The following is a 13,874-nucleotide window of genomic DNA, read 5'->3' as shown; positions in this document are numbered from 1 at the left end:
TGGGGCACCACGCCCTGGCCCCAAAGTCCACTTTCAGCATTCCCTGGGGACCTTGCCTCTCCATTCCCTTGTGGTTCTGCTGCACTCCCCCAGTGCTGTGCCTCGGTGTGGTGGGTTCAAGTCAGGTGCAATTCACACACTGTCTCTGGTGCTGTCCCCTGTAGCACCATTGGTCACTGAGGGGCATCATGTCTCATAGTGGGGCCAGCCATGTTGTCCTCTCTGTGGACTGGCTGCTCTACTCAGGAACATCATCCTCACGGCCTGGTGGGCCAGGCACCTCCCTGCTCTTCCGGGGCATCTTCCCACACACTTCTGAATCCCAGGACACATCCTCAGGGGGGTTTACCCTATCTCTGGAGTCTTCCTCTGGACTGGCACAAGAGCCTCGAGGGACTCTCAGCAGGTCAAGGATCATGAAGATGGGACCAGACTGGATGATATTTGCCCTGTTCTCCCTAAGGACACCAGGGGTCAGAGCTGGAGACACTTCTCCTTCCCACACTGTACCTCCATCTAGTGGGAAGATACTCCAAACTTTTGGAAGCCCCCCTGGACGTCTTGATGGATTTCTCCTAAGTATGCTTCTTTACTCTCCGCCTCTTCCCTGAGTCCCAGGGCCAAAGTTCTGCCCAAAACCCGAACGTTCAGTGTAACCTAAATATTCAGAATATTCACTCTGTCTAGAACAGTTTGCTCTCTGCCTTTCTTTCCTTTTTGCTAGCGGCCCTGCACGCCTCCTAGGGCTTTGCCTTTGGAGCCCTTAGTTTGTCGCTGTCTCTCCTCCCTTCCCCATTCTGTCTACATGCAGGCCATTGCCAATTCGTGCTGGTCCTGGCTCTGTAATGTCACCGATACATACCTGTTCCGTTTCCCTCTGACATCAATTGCCCACAATGATCTCTTAACTGGATAGCTGTAATGACCTGCCAGATGGTGTCCTGGCCACTTTGCCCCGGAAGAATGTATCTTTCTAAAGCACGAGACTGATTATGGCCCCCTCTGCTCGAGAATCTCACAGGGGCTGCAGAGCCCAACCTGTCCGCGGTTGTTCCAGACCTTGACTTAGAATCTGCCTGCAGGGGTCTTCTCCAGCCGTGCAGCTCAACCAGAGCCCCTGCTCATCTCAGTTTCTGCCGTCTTCTCGTGGGAAAGAGTCCCGAGTCAACATGTGTCCCACTTCAGTCATCACTCAGAGTTTACATGTCAGGCTCGCCGCCCCTTTAATGGACAGGGAGCCGTTGCAAGTCCGTGTGCTCTGCTACCTCCGAGCATGACTCACCCGCAGTGGTGGCTGTCTGTGCTGAGTCTGCTCCGACTCATGGAGACTGTGTGTGTGTGTCAGAGGGAACTGTGTTCCCATGGGGTTTTCAAGGTTGTGACCTTTCAGAAGCAGATCATCCAGCCTGTTTTCCCAGGCACCTCTGGGACCGTTCAAAGGAACCGACTTAATCAACCAGCAGTCTGGCGCTTAACCATTTCACCACGTGGCGGGCCGATGGGTGGAACTTAATCTATTTCACTAGATTCTGAAGATGCGTGCTTGAGGATAGGAACTGTGGATAAATTTTCTCTTTTTTTCCCTCACCTGGGAGATAGATAGTATTTCTAGAGTATGTGGAAGAGTCCAGGTGGCATCGTGGTTACACATTGGGCTGCAGCCGGCAAGGTCCACAGTTTGAAACCACGAGCCGCTCCACAGGTGAAAGAGGAGGCTTTCTACTCCTGTAAAAGAGTAGCCATCTCAGATACACGAACAACAATGAGTATAAGGAAGAACTAAATGTCCTAAAGTTGAAGGTGATTAAAGATTGTATCACTCCTCTCGATAGGACTGAGCTGGTGAATTGTGTATGTGGAGGAAGTGCCAAGAAAACTCTGAACAACAACAGTATCCCCGAGTTGCAGTCTGGGAAACCCGTGGGGGTAGGTGTGCCTTGCTCTGGGGTTGCCCTGAGCCAGAACTGACTCAGTGGTCAGGAGTTTGGAGGGGCGTTTTATTTTGTTGGTGCTGTTAATAGTATATAGGTGTCCCTGGGTTGCTCAGGAGTTGGGTGCTCAACTACTAGTTGAAAGGTGGGTGGTGCGTTGAAAGATTGGCATCACTGTGATTGGCTTCCTCACTGTGAACCCAGCGGAGCAGTTCAAGGTGGGAATCAACTTCTAGGGGGGCTTCAGAAAGTTCCGGGAAAAGTGCAATGGAAAGGGAATGGGATATTCCCACAAGCGTTTCCAAAGCCCCTCCTCTTCTACAGGATGCATTCCGTGAGTGGTTGGTTCTTGGGGAAATGAATGGCGAGCCCCCTGCTTCCACAGCACGGAACCATCTTCCCACTCTGTCCCATTAGCCCTTCATCAGGCCCTCTCTGTAACAAATCCAGGAGAGTCATTTTGTGCCACTTCCCTGTGGAGCTGCCAATTGTGCCGTGCAGGTGTTCTCAGTCCCAGGACCCAGCACAGCACCATGCACTTGGCAGGCATTTTAGTCATGTATATATCTGTACACTTCGTCTTCCCATTTTGTAAATTGCCAGAGCTGCCCCTCAGCGTTAAGCAGCAGGCGTGAATCGAATGCCCCCGTGGGCTGGGCTCTGCTAAGAAAGCACTGCCTTCAGAACTCTCTGAGCTCAAAACCAAAAGCACTGCCGCCAAGTCCTTCCCACTCACAGTGACCCTGAAGGACAGGGTAGAACCGCCCCGGGGGGTTTCAGAGACTAAAGCTCGTGGGAGGAAAGAGCCTCTCCTTTTCCCGTGGAATGGCTGTGGTGGTTTCCAACTGCTGACCAAGCAGGTCCAGCCCCACGCATAGCCACAGACCACCAGAGCTCCTAAGTGCCTTGTTTTTACAGAGAGAACGCTCAGAGGCTGAGTGACTGGGCCTTGGCTCCACAAACGACAAGGGCCTCTCTGACTCCACGCTGTTTGTTTGTCCCACTGTTGTTCTGCCTTTTCCCATTGGAATCCAGATTCTTAACACCTCATCACTGGAATGGCTGTGAACCAGTTAATGCTGCCTGCAACTTTGCTGTGGCGTGGCGGCCACGCCTGTGCTCGTGTCTGCGGAGAGCAATGAGAACTTGAATTGACTCTCTCTCGTGATTGGATGTGCTTCTCCAGTTCCTGAAGCAGGATAAGGAACGTCTCTAGATTATCAATTACTTGTGAAGTCATCTCGTCATCAGATTCATTGATGTTGAGGTCAGCTGATCCGTGGAGCAGGCAGAATTCAGCCTGGTTAATCCCAAGAGACGCAGCCGGGTTGAATCGGCAGTGCCCCGAGCTCACAAAAACGGAATGTATGAATTGGAAGCAGTGCAAAGCAGTTTGGCCGTTTTTGTCAGGTTTCCCAGGAATGTCTTTGGCAAATCTTGATCTGAAACTCTTTCTGGAGTTTGGAGCACTGAGTGTCTCTATGTACTTTATGTAAATGAAGTTCAGCAGAGAGGGAAAATGTGCCACGAGAACCCTGTGCAAATGCAGGAGAATTGCAGAGCCCCTCATTTGCCCAGCCCCCTGCAGAGTCTGATGAGTGCTTCAGCCATGTCCCCTGGTGAGTGAAGCGCACGCTGCTTGAGCCCCATCTCATCGGCATCCAGGAATTGTACCAGCATTGAAGCTGCCTTAAAAACCAACGTTCATTGGGGTTTGTGTCTGATGATTCTCAACCTTCCTAATGCCGAGACCCTTAAATACAAAGCCTCAGGTTGTGGTGAACTCCCCCCCCCCCCAACCAAAAAATTATTTTCGTTGCTACTTTATAACTGTAATTTTGCTACTGTTATGAATCGGGCAACCCCTGTGAAAGGGTCGTTCAACCCCCAAAGGGATCAAGACCCACAGGTTGTGAGCCGCCGAGTTATCAAATGTTCATGATGAGTGTTTGGAATACCACCGCGTGTATATGGGTGGCTCTGTCTACATCGTATTCTCTGATCTCCAGCACTGAAAACCACCCTTGGGCTGTCAGTTTGTCCTACTGCAGTGGCGTGTGTGTCACTGATGCTGGAAGCTATGTCCCTGGTCTTTCAAATGCCAGCAGGGTCATCCAAAGTGAGCAGATGCCGGTGAAGCTTCCAGACGAAGAACAGGCCATGGAGAAGGAATCAGCTGCTGCGGACCATCCAACAAAGGTAGCAGCAGTACATTGACAGGGAGCTGCCAGAGGCTCAGGCCCGATTCAGATGAGGACGGGGAACAGGGCTAACATTGCTGCTGTCCGGTAGATCTTGGCTAAAAGCAGAGAATACCAGAAAGATGTTTGTTTGTGTTTTATTGACTATGCCAAGGCATTCGACTGTGTGACTCATAAACTGTGGATAGCCTTGAGCAGGAGGGGAGTTCCAGAACGCTTCCTTGTGCTCATGGACATGGATCGAGGGTCAGTTGTGCGTAAAGAACAAGGTAATGCTGCGTGGTTGACCATCAGCAAAGGTGCGGGTCAGGGTTGTCCTCTCGCACCATGCTCGGTCAGTCTGTGAGCAGAGCAGAACCTCAGGAAAGCTGGATTAGATGAAGAATTTGACATCAGGTTTGGGGGAAGGTTTTTGAACAACCTGCAATATATAGATGCTAGCACCTTGCTTGCTGAAAGTGAGGAGGACTTGAAGCACTTGCTGATGGACGGCCAGGATTGCAGCCTTCAGTGTGGGTTGCAGCTCAGTGCACAGGATCAAAGCCCTCACAGCAGCATGATAAATGGAGAAAGGGTCGAAGTTGTCATGAATTTTGTCCTGCTTGGCTCCACAGTCAATACTCATAAAGGCTGTAGTAAAGTGGTCAAGAGACACATTGATTTGGGTAAATCTGTTGCTTCAGCTGTCTTTAGAGTATCGAAAAACAAGGATGTTATCGTTGAATAAGGAAGACCGAAGAAGAATCGATGTGTCTGAATTGTAGTGCTGGAAAAGGATATTGAAAGTACCTTGGACTGCTAAAAGGACAAACAAATCTGCCTTGGCCAGAATGCCCCTTAGAGGCAAGGATGGGGAGACTTCGTCTCATATACTTGGACCATGTCAGGAGAGCTCAGTCCCTAGAGAAGGGCATTATGCTTGGTAAAGTTAAGGGGTAGTGATAGAGAGGAAGGTCCTCAATGAGATGGACGGACCCAGTGGCTGTCACCATGGGCTCAGGCACAGGCACAAGTGTGAGGTTGACACAGGACCGGTCCGTGTTTGGGTCTGTGGTGCTTAGGGTTGCCGTGGGTCAAAAGTGACTTGCTGCCAACCACAAAACACTGGTGAGCGTCTTCAAATAAGTGCTTACCTGCAAGACTGCGCATTTCTTTTATCTGCATCAGGAGAGCTGAGCCCAGTGATGTTTCTAATTCAAGGATAGCCTTTTGCCCTAGCAGCATCAACTAAGCCTGTTCAGCAAGGGCTAGGTCTAGCATGCTTCCCTTCTAAGTCCTAAGGCTGGAAAGGCAAGCCTCCACAGCACGCTCATTGATCAGGGCTCGGCAAGTTTTTGAGGAGACAGAGAACCAATCTCATCCCTCACAGCAATTTAAAAATCACTCGAGAGCCATAAGTATATGTTTACGAACAAGTGATTTCTAGCTTTTGCAGGTTTTACAATAGCTAGGATTTTACAGACCAGGCTATAACAAGGAAACTGAATTCGGTCAAAATTTTAAGCTCCCATGGTAATCTATTGTTAAGGGGCCCTGCTGACACAGCGGTTCAACGCTTGGCTGGTAACAGAAAGGTTGGCAGTTCAGTCCTATCCAATGATCCTGTGAGAGAAAAGACCTGGCGATCACGCTCCTGTAAATCCTGTAGCCGGGAAACCCCTCTTGGACAGCCCTACTCTGTTAGGTGGGGTTGCTATGCTTCCTGACCACATTGCCGCAGTAAAAACCATGAGCATGAAGGCCATATTTGCCCTCCTTCAGCTTCAGCAGGGGGAGGAGAACCCATGTCCACGTTGGCCCAAGGATGATTCCTGGGAGGCAGGGATCAGACATGTCTCCACTCTCCAGTATTTGCCCTATTCTAGTGCCAACCATCCTTCCCACAACACTCCACTTCCTGCTGGGTTCAGCGTTTCATCAGAACAGCCACACAGAACTCAAGACCATTGACCATTCTCAAGGGGCTTCAAAAAAGCTCCCAGAACAAAGAACAGAATAGAACTCCCACAAACTTTTGGAAGCCCCTTGCAAGCAGCCTTAACGAAGGTTAGGTTTGTTGGACTGATTGTCAAATGGGGTGGTTTCCTTGCCAAGAAGGAAGAATGCAGTTTATACCTTTTGCAGACAGGGAGCAAGATCTGTTTGTCAGAGCTTTTATCTCAGCCGGTTGAGAACTTGGCTGAAGGTTTCAGACAGGCAGAAGTCGTCTCTAAAATTATGCAGGGCATTAACCAAAGAGCAACCCTTACCTCTCTGTAATCACTGATTGTTTCCTTTTCCCTAGCTGCAAGGTCGTTCCTTGCTTGCTGTCTGCAAACAGAGGTCATTGGAACCCCTGTGTTCCTTGCCAGCCTTCCAGTGACTTTAATCACGTTCCTGCTCACCAGTGAAATTAGGGGTGGGGGTGGTGTAGGGAAGGGTCCTCACCATGGATGTGGTTTGGATCTCTTCAGCTGAGAGCCATTTACTCACCCCATTTACGTAAATCTGAGGGTTCTGTGCCAATTGGACTAAGCTCTGGGGATACAGCAGTGAATGAAGAGACAGTTCATACCCACCCCCTTGAGCTTGTGGTTTGTGGGGGAAGATAAGCAAAATAAACCTGCGGTCACAAGGTAGCATGAAGCTGCTCCAACTCTGCCACTGTGGAGCAACAAGCTCCGTGATGGCTGCGGGTGAGAGTAGAAACATAATTTGCTATTGGAAGTAAAACCCAAGGCAGGAGGTAGCAGCAAGGCTCCAGGAGCCTACCTACCGGGGAGTCGTCTGAAGGACTCTTCTAGGTCAATGTTAAGACACTGAATAAGCTTCCAATTTTTCTGTTTCCAGAAAGGGGATAATCTGTACCTCTCCAGGCACAGATGTGCTCAGCAAATACGTGCATGCCCATCCATCCACCCACCCATCCATCCACTTAGATTTCTATGTGGGAACTTGAAAACGTTGGCGGGAAAGTGGAATGTAAAGATAAGGCAGTTTTTCCCATAGACTTTCTGAAGGCCTCTCATGTAAGGATGGGTGGGTGGATGGGCCATACCTATTATTAGCTGGTTGTGATTTTCTAAGCAACCACGATTGATGCCGGCTTAAGAACAGTGAAAGTCACATGAAAATATGTCGGGCCCTGTCCGAGGTTGGCTTTTGCCACCCTGTATGCAGACAGGCCCTACAGTTAAAAGCACAGGCTTCTGTAGTGCGTGATAGGGAGCAAGATTGGGCTTTCTACTCCTGTACACAGTCTTGGAAACCCACAGGGGGTGATGATATGAGTCGGCATCGTGGCAGTGAGTTTGGGAATGTTTTTGGTTGGTTGGTTTTGTTATTTGGTAGTGTGTAATGGCGCCTTGCGCTTCGGGGCCAGCAGCAGCGCCAGCAGGTAGAGTGTGGCACAGCGCTCCCCCCCCCCACCACCACCACCAGTCAGATGCCATGATGGAGGTTTTGCAGGCTCACCCTGGGTGTGCCCACTCTTACTGTATGTATTGCTTTGTATTGTCTTTGTGTTGTCCTCTCAAATACCCATTAAAACAAACCTACCTTTTGTGGTGTGTGTGTGTGTGGTATGTGTGTGTGGTGTGTGTTAAGTGTGTGTGTGGTGTGTGTGGTGTTGTGTGTGCGTTGTGTGTGTGTGTGTGTGTGTGTGTGGTTTGAGTGCAAGTCTACAGCGCAAGTTGGCTTCCTGATGCTGATTGCAGCCCCCCCACTATCAACAGAGTTATTCCCGCTGTCCCCCACCTGCTTCTCCTCTCTGAGCCTCTCCCACCTCTGGGCAAAGGCTGCCCTCTGGAGCTCACAGGGTGGGTGGTTCTAGGGCAGTGGTTCTCCACCTTCCTCATGCCGAGACCCTTTCATACAGTTCCTCAGGTGGTAGTAACCCCCAACCATGAAATCATTTTCGTTGCTACTTCATCACTGTCATTTTGCTACTATGATGAATCGGGCAACCCCTGTGAAAGGTTCGTTTGACTCCCAAAGGGGGTGTGACCCACAGGTTGAGAGCCTCTGTTCTAAGGAGTGCCCCCCACCCCCCACCCCCCGGTTCCTTGTTCACCTTGCATGCTTGTCTGACCCTTGGGCTTTCCGTATGAGCATCAGAAATGCTCCCTGTGTGGTGGTGACCATACGGTAGCTGGAAGTGACTGCAGGCCTGGATGTCAGACATGAACCAGAGGGAAATCTGGCTGGGATCCATGATTCCATTGTCACTATGCTGAGGTTCAGGGGATCCACCAGGCCATAAGACTTTTGGCGGGAGACTCCGTGTGGACTCCCTAGCCGGTAGACTAGGCAGTACATGTTCTTCTCTGTCGTGAGACCTGAACTGACACCATCTCTTTGGCCTCCTCCGTATCTGCCCCATAGGACCACTCCCTGTTGTGGATTCTCAAACCATTTGACTGTTCAAGCTAAGGAAAAGCACATCTTCCCCTAAGGCCCTAGAGCCAAGCTGGGCCCAAGATGCCCCTTTTCAACCACCTCTTCAGTGGCAGGCAGCTCCATGTTGACTTGCCACCCACATGGGAAGATGCAGTCAGAAAGGGAGCAGATGCCACGAGAAAACATGACCATGAACTTAGGCTTTTGTCTGGTTTCAATCCCCATTCTTGGCTCCAAAGCCCAGCGTTCTTCCTGAGCATAGGAAGGAAATCAGGGAAGGCGTGCCCTGCTTCCTGGCTTCATTCGTTTGTGCTTGACTGATGTTCAGATGATCCTAAATGTTCGGAGCTTTCCTGGGAGTCCCATCCATGGAACAGGATTAGATGTACCTACCCTGCCCTGCTCAGAACCTTCCTCTAGCTCAGTGGTTCTCCACCTTCCTCACGCCGCGACCCTTTCATACAGTTCCTCAGGTGGTAGTAACCCCCAACCATGAAATCATTTTCGTTGTTACTTCATCACTGTAATTTTACTAATGTTATGAATCATCATGTAAAATATCTGATCTGCAGGATGTATTTTCATTGTTACAAATTGAACATAATTAAAGCATAGTGATTCATCACAAAAGCAATATGTAATTATATATTATATTGTGAAATATTTATTTGTAATGACAAATAAATGGAATTTTGTCTTGAAGCATGGTGTAGCATGGGTAACACAGTCTTCACACCAGGTATTCATGTGGGGATATCTATTTGTGGGCGGACCCGCCTGGAGAAGGATAGAGGAGCGGTGGCTCGTTTCCTAAGATCATCATAAATATGTGTTTTCCGATGGTCTTAGGCGACCCCTGTGAAAGGGTCATAAGACCCCCCAAAGGGGCTGTGACCCACAATTGAGAACCGCTGCTCTAACTGGTAATGTCTACTAGATCAAGGTCAGAATCATTCATCTCAGGGTCAAGGGCCTCCTCACGGTGTTTTGCTGTCTGTCCCTCTTATTGTTCTTAGCTGTAGACTCCTTCCTATATCCTTTCTACCTAGGAAACCCACCTCCATCTTCCTATCCTTGAGGCCCAACACCAATGCCTTTGAGTTTGCTCGTTGCTAACTGTCATCAGGAACCCCAGGGAGAACAGCCCCCTAGGGTTTTCAAGGCAGAAAAGCACATCACCAGGCCTGCTTCTAAGGTGCCCCCTGGGTGGATTTGAACCCCCAGTCTTTCTGCCTAGTCATTGTCAGCTGGGTGTTCTGTGCACGTTCATTGTGGCGTTGACACATTATGGAATACTGCTTTTTGTGGGGGCAGTATGTCTCATCTACTCGGTCATAACTCCCAGGGTGGATTGAGGGCAGGGCTGTCTTTTAAGCCATCTATACCCGTGGGACTTTATCCAAGGCCTTGTGTATGATAAGCCATGTGGGAAATGTCTTCTGAATTGTCTTCGAGGTTTGGACTTCTTGGGAACATCAGGACTTCAGCATTTGCGGAAGAGAGCCCGCAGGAGCCCCAGTGGCCCTGCACCCTCTGGGTGCCGACGGCGCTGTCCATGTGGGCGGTGTGTGTTCTGGACCTCCAACAGGACAGGGTCATCGCATTTTAATCATAGCACCGGCAGCAGCACTCTTAGCAAACTGCAGGAGCGCTTGGGCGGGCCGGTGCCGGAAATGGGCCTCCCTCGTCAGGTCTCGCTGCCCCCTTTCAATCCATCACCTGTATTTATTCCTGCTATAATTTAAACACCTGTCTGAGTGGAATGCATGCAATGTGTCCCTGCCCCACACACTCAGATATTTGCTCACCTGCCTTGTTCGGAAGGCCGGCTCTAAGATAAACAGTGTTGGGGTCCTAACAGGCAGAATGCTCTGAGGTCAGTCCCCGTGGCACTGGACTCGGCGTCGGGGCGGGAGCGGAACATCTGGATAAGCACCACCGGGAGAGTGGAGCAGAGGAAGAGAGTGAAGAGGAGGAGGAGGGGGAGGAAAAGCCAGGGGTGAAGCATCTGCCCCGTCGGCTTAGTGGTAGGAGAGCCCCCAGCCAGGACTCAGCCCTCCCACAGGCAATCATTCCTGGAGCCGACTAGCCAGAGGCAGGAAGGGCTGGGGGGCTGTCAACAAGCAGGCTGCTTTTAGGCTTACATGTCTGGAGTGGTGATGATGGTGATGATGATGGTGGCTTTTGAATAACCACTCTTCATGATGCTGACCAGTAGGTCAGTGGTTCAAACCCACCAGCTGCTCCTCGGGAGTAGGTAGAGGCTGTCCGCTTCCATTCAGAATTTGTAGCCTCAGGAACCCAACCCAAGAGAGCAGTTCTGATTTGTCCAATACAGTTGCTTTGAGAATGGAATCAACAGTATTGAGGTGATGTGTGTGTGTGTGTGTGTGTGTGTGTGTGTGTGTGTGTGTTGGGTATAAGTAGACCTGGAAAATTTTGAAGCTTATTCTAAACTGCCACACCCCATTTTGCCATGTTTGTTTGATTTTGTTGGTATCCTGGGTCCATGTCATGATTCCTTGGAATGTGTGAGCACTGGAAGCTCCCTGAAGAATTGTAAGCCCTCAAAGTTCCGGATGGAATTCCATTCTCCCTCTCGTCCCCTTTGTTGCTGCTCAGCTTGCTCGTCACCCCGTCGATATAGCCCAGTGACAGCCAGGTTCATCCTCCATCCCTCCGTCTTTTCAGGGAAGAACCCTGCAGGTGGGAGCCCTACCTGAAGTCTAGGGTTTATTAAGATCTGCCAAGCTTAAGGGATCCCCTGTGCAGGTGGCTTTAAAATGGGTCAGTGGCCTCTTTCTGCCCATCCTTGAAGCAATGGGAAGCTGAAACTAGGAAGACCAGGAGGCTTCCTAGTTTCATTTCATGTCAGATCGTGTGCAAGGACGAAACCTCAGCCATGGATAAATCAACCTGTAGACAGAAGACTCAGACCACGCAACAGCACCCTTCCCCAGCAGGGTTGCGAGATCCGTGCGGATCTCTTGTCTCTTCTGATTGGTTGGCATGTGAAGGGAATGCTGGAGCCCTGTCGCTGTCTGCCCCACATTGTGTGCTGGTTGATTGGCAATGCCAGCCGAGGAAGACCGGCAGCGTGCGGGGTGGCGCGCATGCTCACGGAGTGTCTTCTGGACAGAGATCACTGAGGCAAGCAGAGACTCGGAGGACAAGGAGGGCAGGCTCGCAGCACTGCGTGAAGATGGTGGTTTGTTAGCCGGAATCTTTGAAGAAGAAGGAGCTTTAAGAGAGTTGTTTATATTTCTGTGCAATCTCTCGTTGAAGGAGTAGCCGTCACGCAAGAGTTCTCAGAATAGTGGTGTGCTCTTTCAACCTGTTTGCATGCCTGGGGACAGAACTGCTGGTCAGGGATGGTTTTTACTGGCTTTGCTTCTTTAATGTCCTTAGGTGACAAGTAACAGGTGGAGAAGAAGGTTTCAGGGGAAGAAGGAAAAACTCGTATATAATTTTGTATCATTGATCTCTGAACAAACACTCTTATCTGATTACGTTTTTCAAAACTCTGATAGCTAAGGTGACTAGGATCGTTTCCCTCCAAGTTTCAAAACTAGGAAATGGATTTTCAAACAAGAGTGCCAGCTCTACAGCTATTTTATGACTTGAAACAAACTGCTTCCCAGTCTTGCCTCTGAGCCTTAGGATTTCTGCCCTGTAATGGGAGAAGGAGCGCCGGCGCCCTGATGGCCGACATTATCCAGGACTGCTACTGCAAGCATCGGACGTTAGGCTGCATCGTGTGGGGAAAGCATCCCAGCACACCGGAGTCAAACGCTGCCCCTTCTGCTCTCATCGCACAGCGTTTGTCTCTTTGATTATCCTCTCTAGACTTTGGTTTCCTCTTGGGTCAAACGGGAGTGAAGATGCTGGTACCGGGCAGTGGGCGTCGTTTCGGCTAGGTGCCGTCCCGTCAGCTCGGGTTGTCCGCAACCCTGTGTACAGCAGAGCAGGACGCTGCCCAGCCCTGAGGCACCCCCGCCATGCAGTGTGTGTGAGCCCTTGTTGCAGCCCCTGGGTCAGTGCATCTTGTGGAGGAGTGGCTTCTCCTTCCCGGAACCTCTCCAGTACCAGGCCTAGCTGCTGCAAGGCCCCGTCAGTGGTCCATTCAGTCATAATTGTCGATAGTGAAAATAGCGGAGTGCGGACGAAGGACAGCCGGGTGAAAAGATGGATGTACTCGGTCTGATCCTCTGCACCTCCCCACTCACTGGTCTGCACACGGTACAGGTTAGACTCCGCCAGGGAAGGTGTGTGCCTCTCACTCCTGCTGTGGTCCACGGGGCATTAAGTCAGCCTCCCCGACCACAACTGGACCAACTGCCCGAGGCAGTCACTGGAGCCGCTGTTGACTTATCACAGCGGCCTTTCTCGCTCAGTGATATTCGCACTAACTGCAAGGTCACGGCTCCTTTGATAGGCCTGATGTGAGAGGCCAAAGATCAGGGCCGGAAGGGACTATTCTCGGTCGGTCGGGCGTCTGCTTCGCTGTCTGGGGCCTGCCCTGTGTTGCCTCTGGTGTGTAGGAAGCAGAACAACGAAGCATTTCAAGGAAGTCGGGGCCAGAGGGGAGGCCCTCCCCCGAGTTGCCGCTCCGTCTTCCCGGCCCTCTAGGCCGTTCATGCCTCTCTCCTCCTGGCAGCCAGCTCCTGAGGCTTCTTCCGTCGACTGGCTCACATGGAAGAAAGGTGGCGCAGGAGCGTCCCCCCAGCCCAGCCTCCAGAGACACCAGGGACCCTCCTGACCTGCGGAGCCAGCGGCGTCCTTCGGTGTGGGCACCCGGTCTGGGCCGCTTGCACGCTCTGAACTCTGGCAAGGAACGAAACACCATGCCGTTGCTTAGGAGCGACTTTCTTTTTTTGCTTTTAAACTGTCCAGATACCGCTCCCCTTTTATCAGAACAAAACAAAAGCAAGGCCTGATCCTTTCGTGAGGACGAAAATGAGGAGCTCCTGAAGATACTCGCCAGCAGAGCCCTTATTTGGCCCTGAGGAAATCCCTGCAGACTCTGTCCGGTCGCCCTAGCCCCTCAGCCTCCACGCCCGCCCTACGTTCTGCTCGGCCCGGCCCGCTGGCCTCTTACTTGCCTGGGTCCACTGCCACCACGCAGGCCTTCAAGCATAGTGCCTCCCACTGGTATTTCTCACAGAAGCGTCACCTTCCTTCTCTGATTGTGAAAGTGATCACGCCCCCAGCGTAAGAAATGGGAGGCACGTAAGGAAGGAAACAAGTCCCCACTCAAAGTAAAGCGTTGTTTATCCCCTGGGTTCTTCTTTCCGGTACTTGGGGAGTAGGGACCCTGATGTGCGTGCATGTGTGTGTCCGTCTGTGCTCACAGGACAGCTTGGGC

General features: G+C 51.1%; 1 protein-coding gene across 7 annotated transcripts in view; it reads left to right on the top strand.

Moving 5' to 3' along the window:
* TTLL5 (tubulin tyrosine ligase like 5) overlaps nt 1-13,874 on the top strand; it is a 272,493-nt gene that overhangs the window by 134,912 nt on the left and 123,707 nt on the right. The gene's annotated exons all lie outside the window — the stretch shown is intronic.

Source organism: Tenrec ecaudatus, chromosome 14 (genome assembly GCF_050624435.1).
Source record: "Tenrec ecaudatus isolate mTenEca1 chromosome 14, mTenEca1.hap1, whole genome shotgun sequence".
In the NCBI taxonomy this organism is placed as follows: domain Eukaryota; kingdom Metazoa; phylum Chordata; class Mammalia; order Afrosoricida; family Tenrecidae; genus Tenrec; species Tenrec ecaudatus.
Note: the sequence above shows the minus strand (reverse complement) of the source record. Positions and strands in the feature narration are given on the sequence as shown.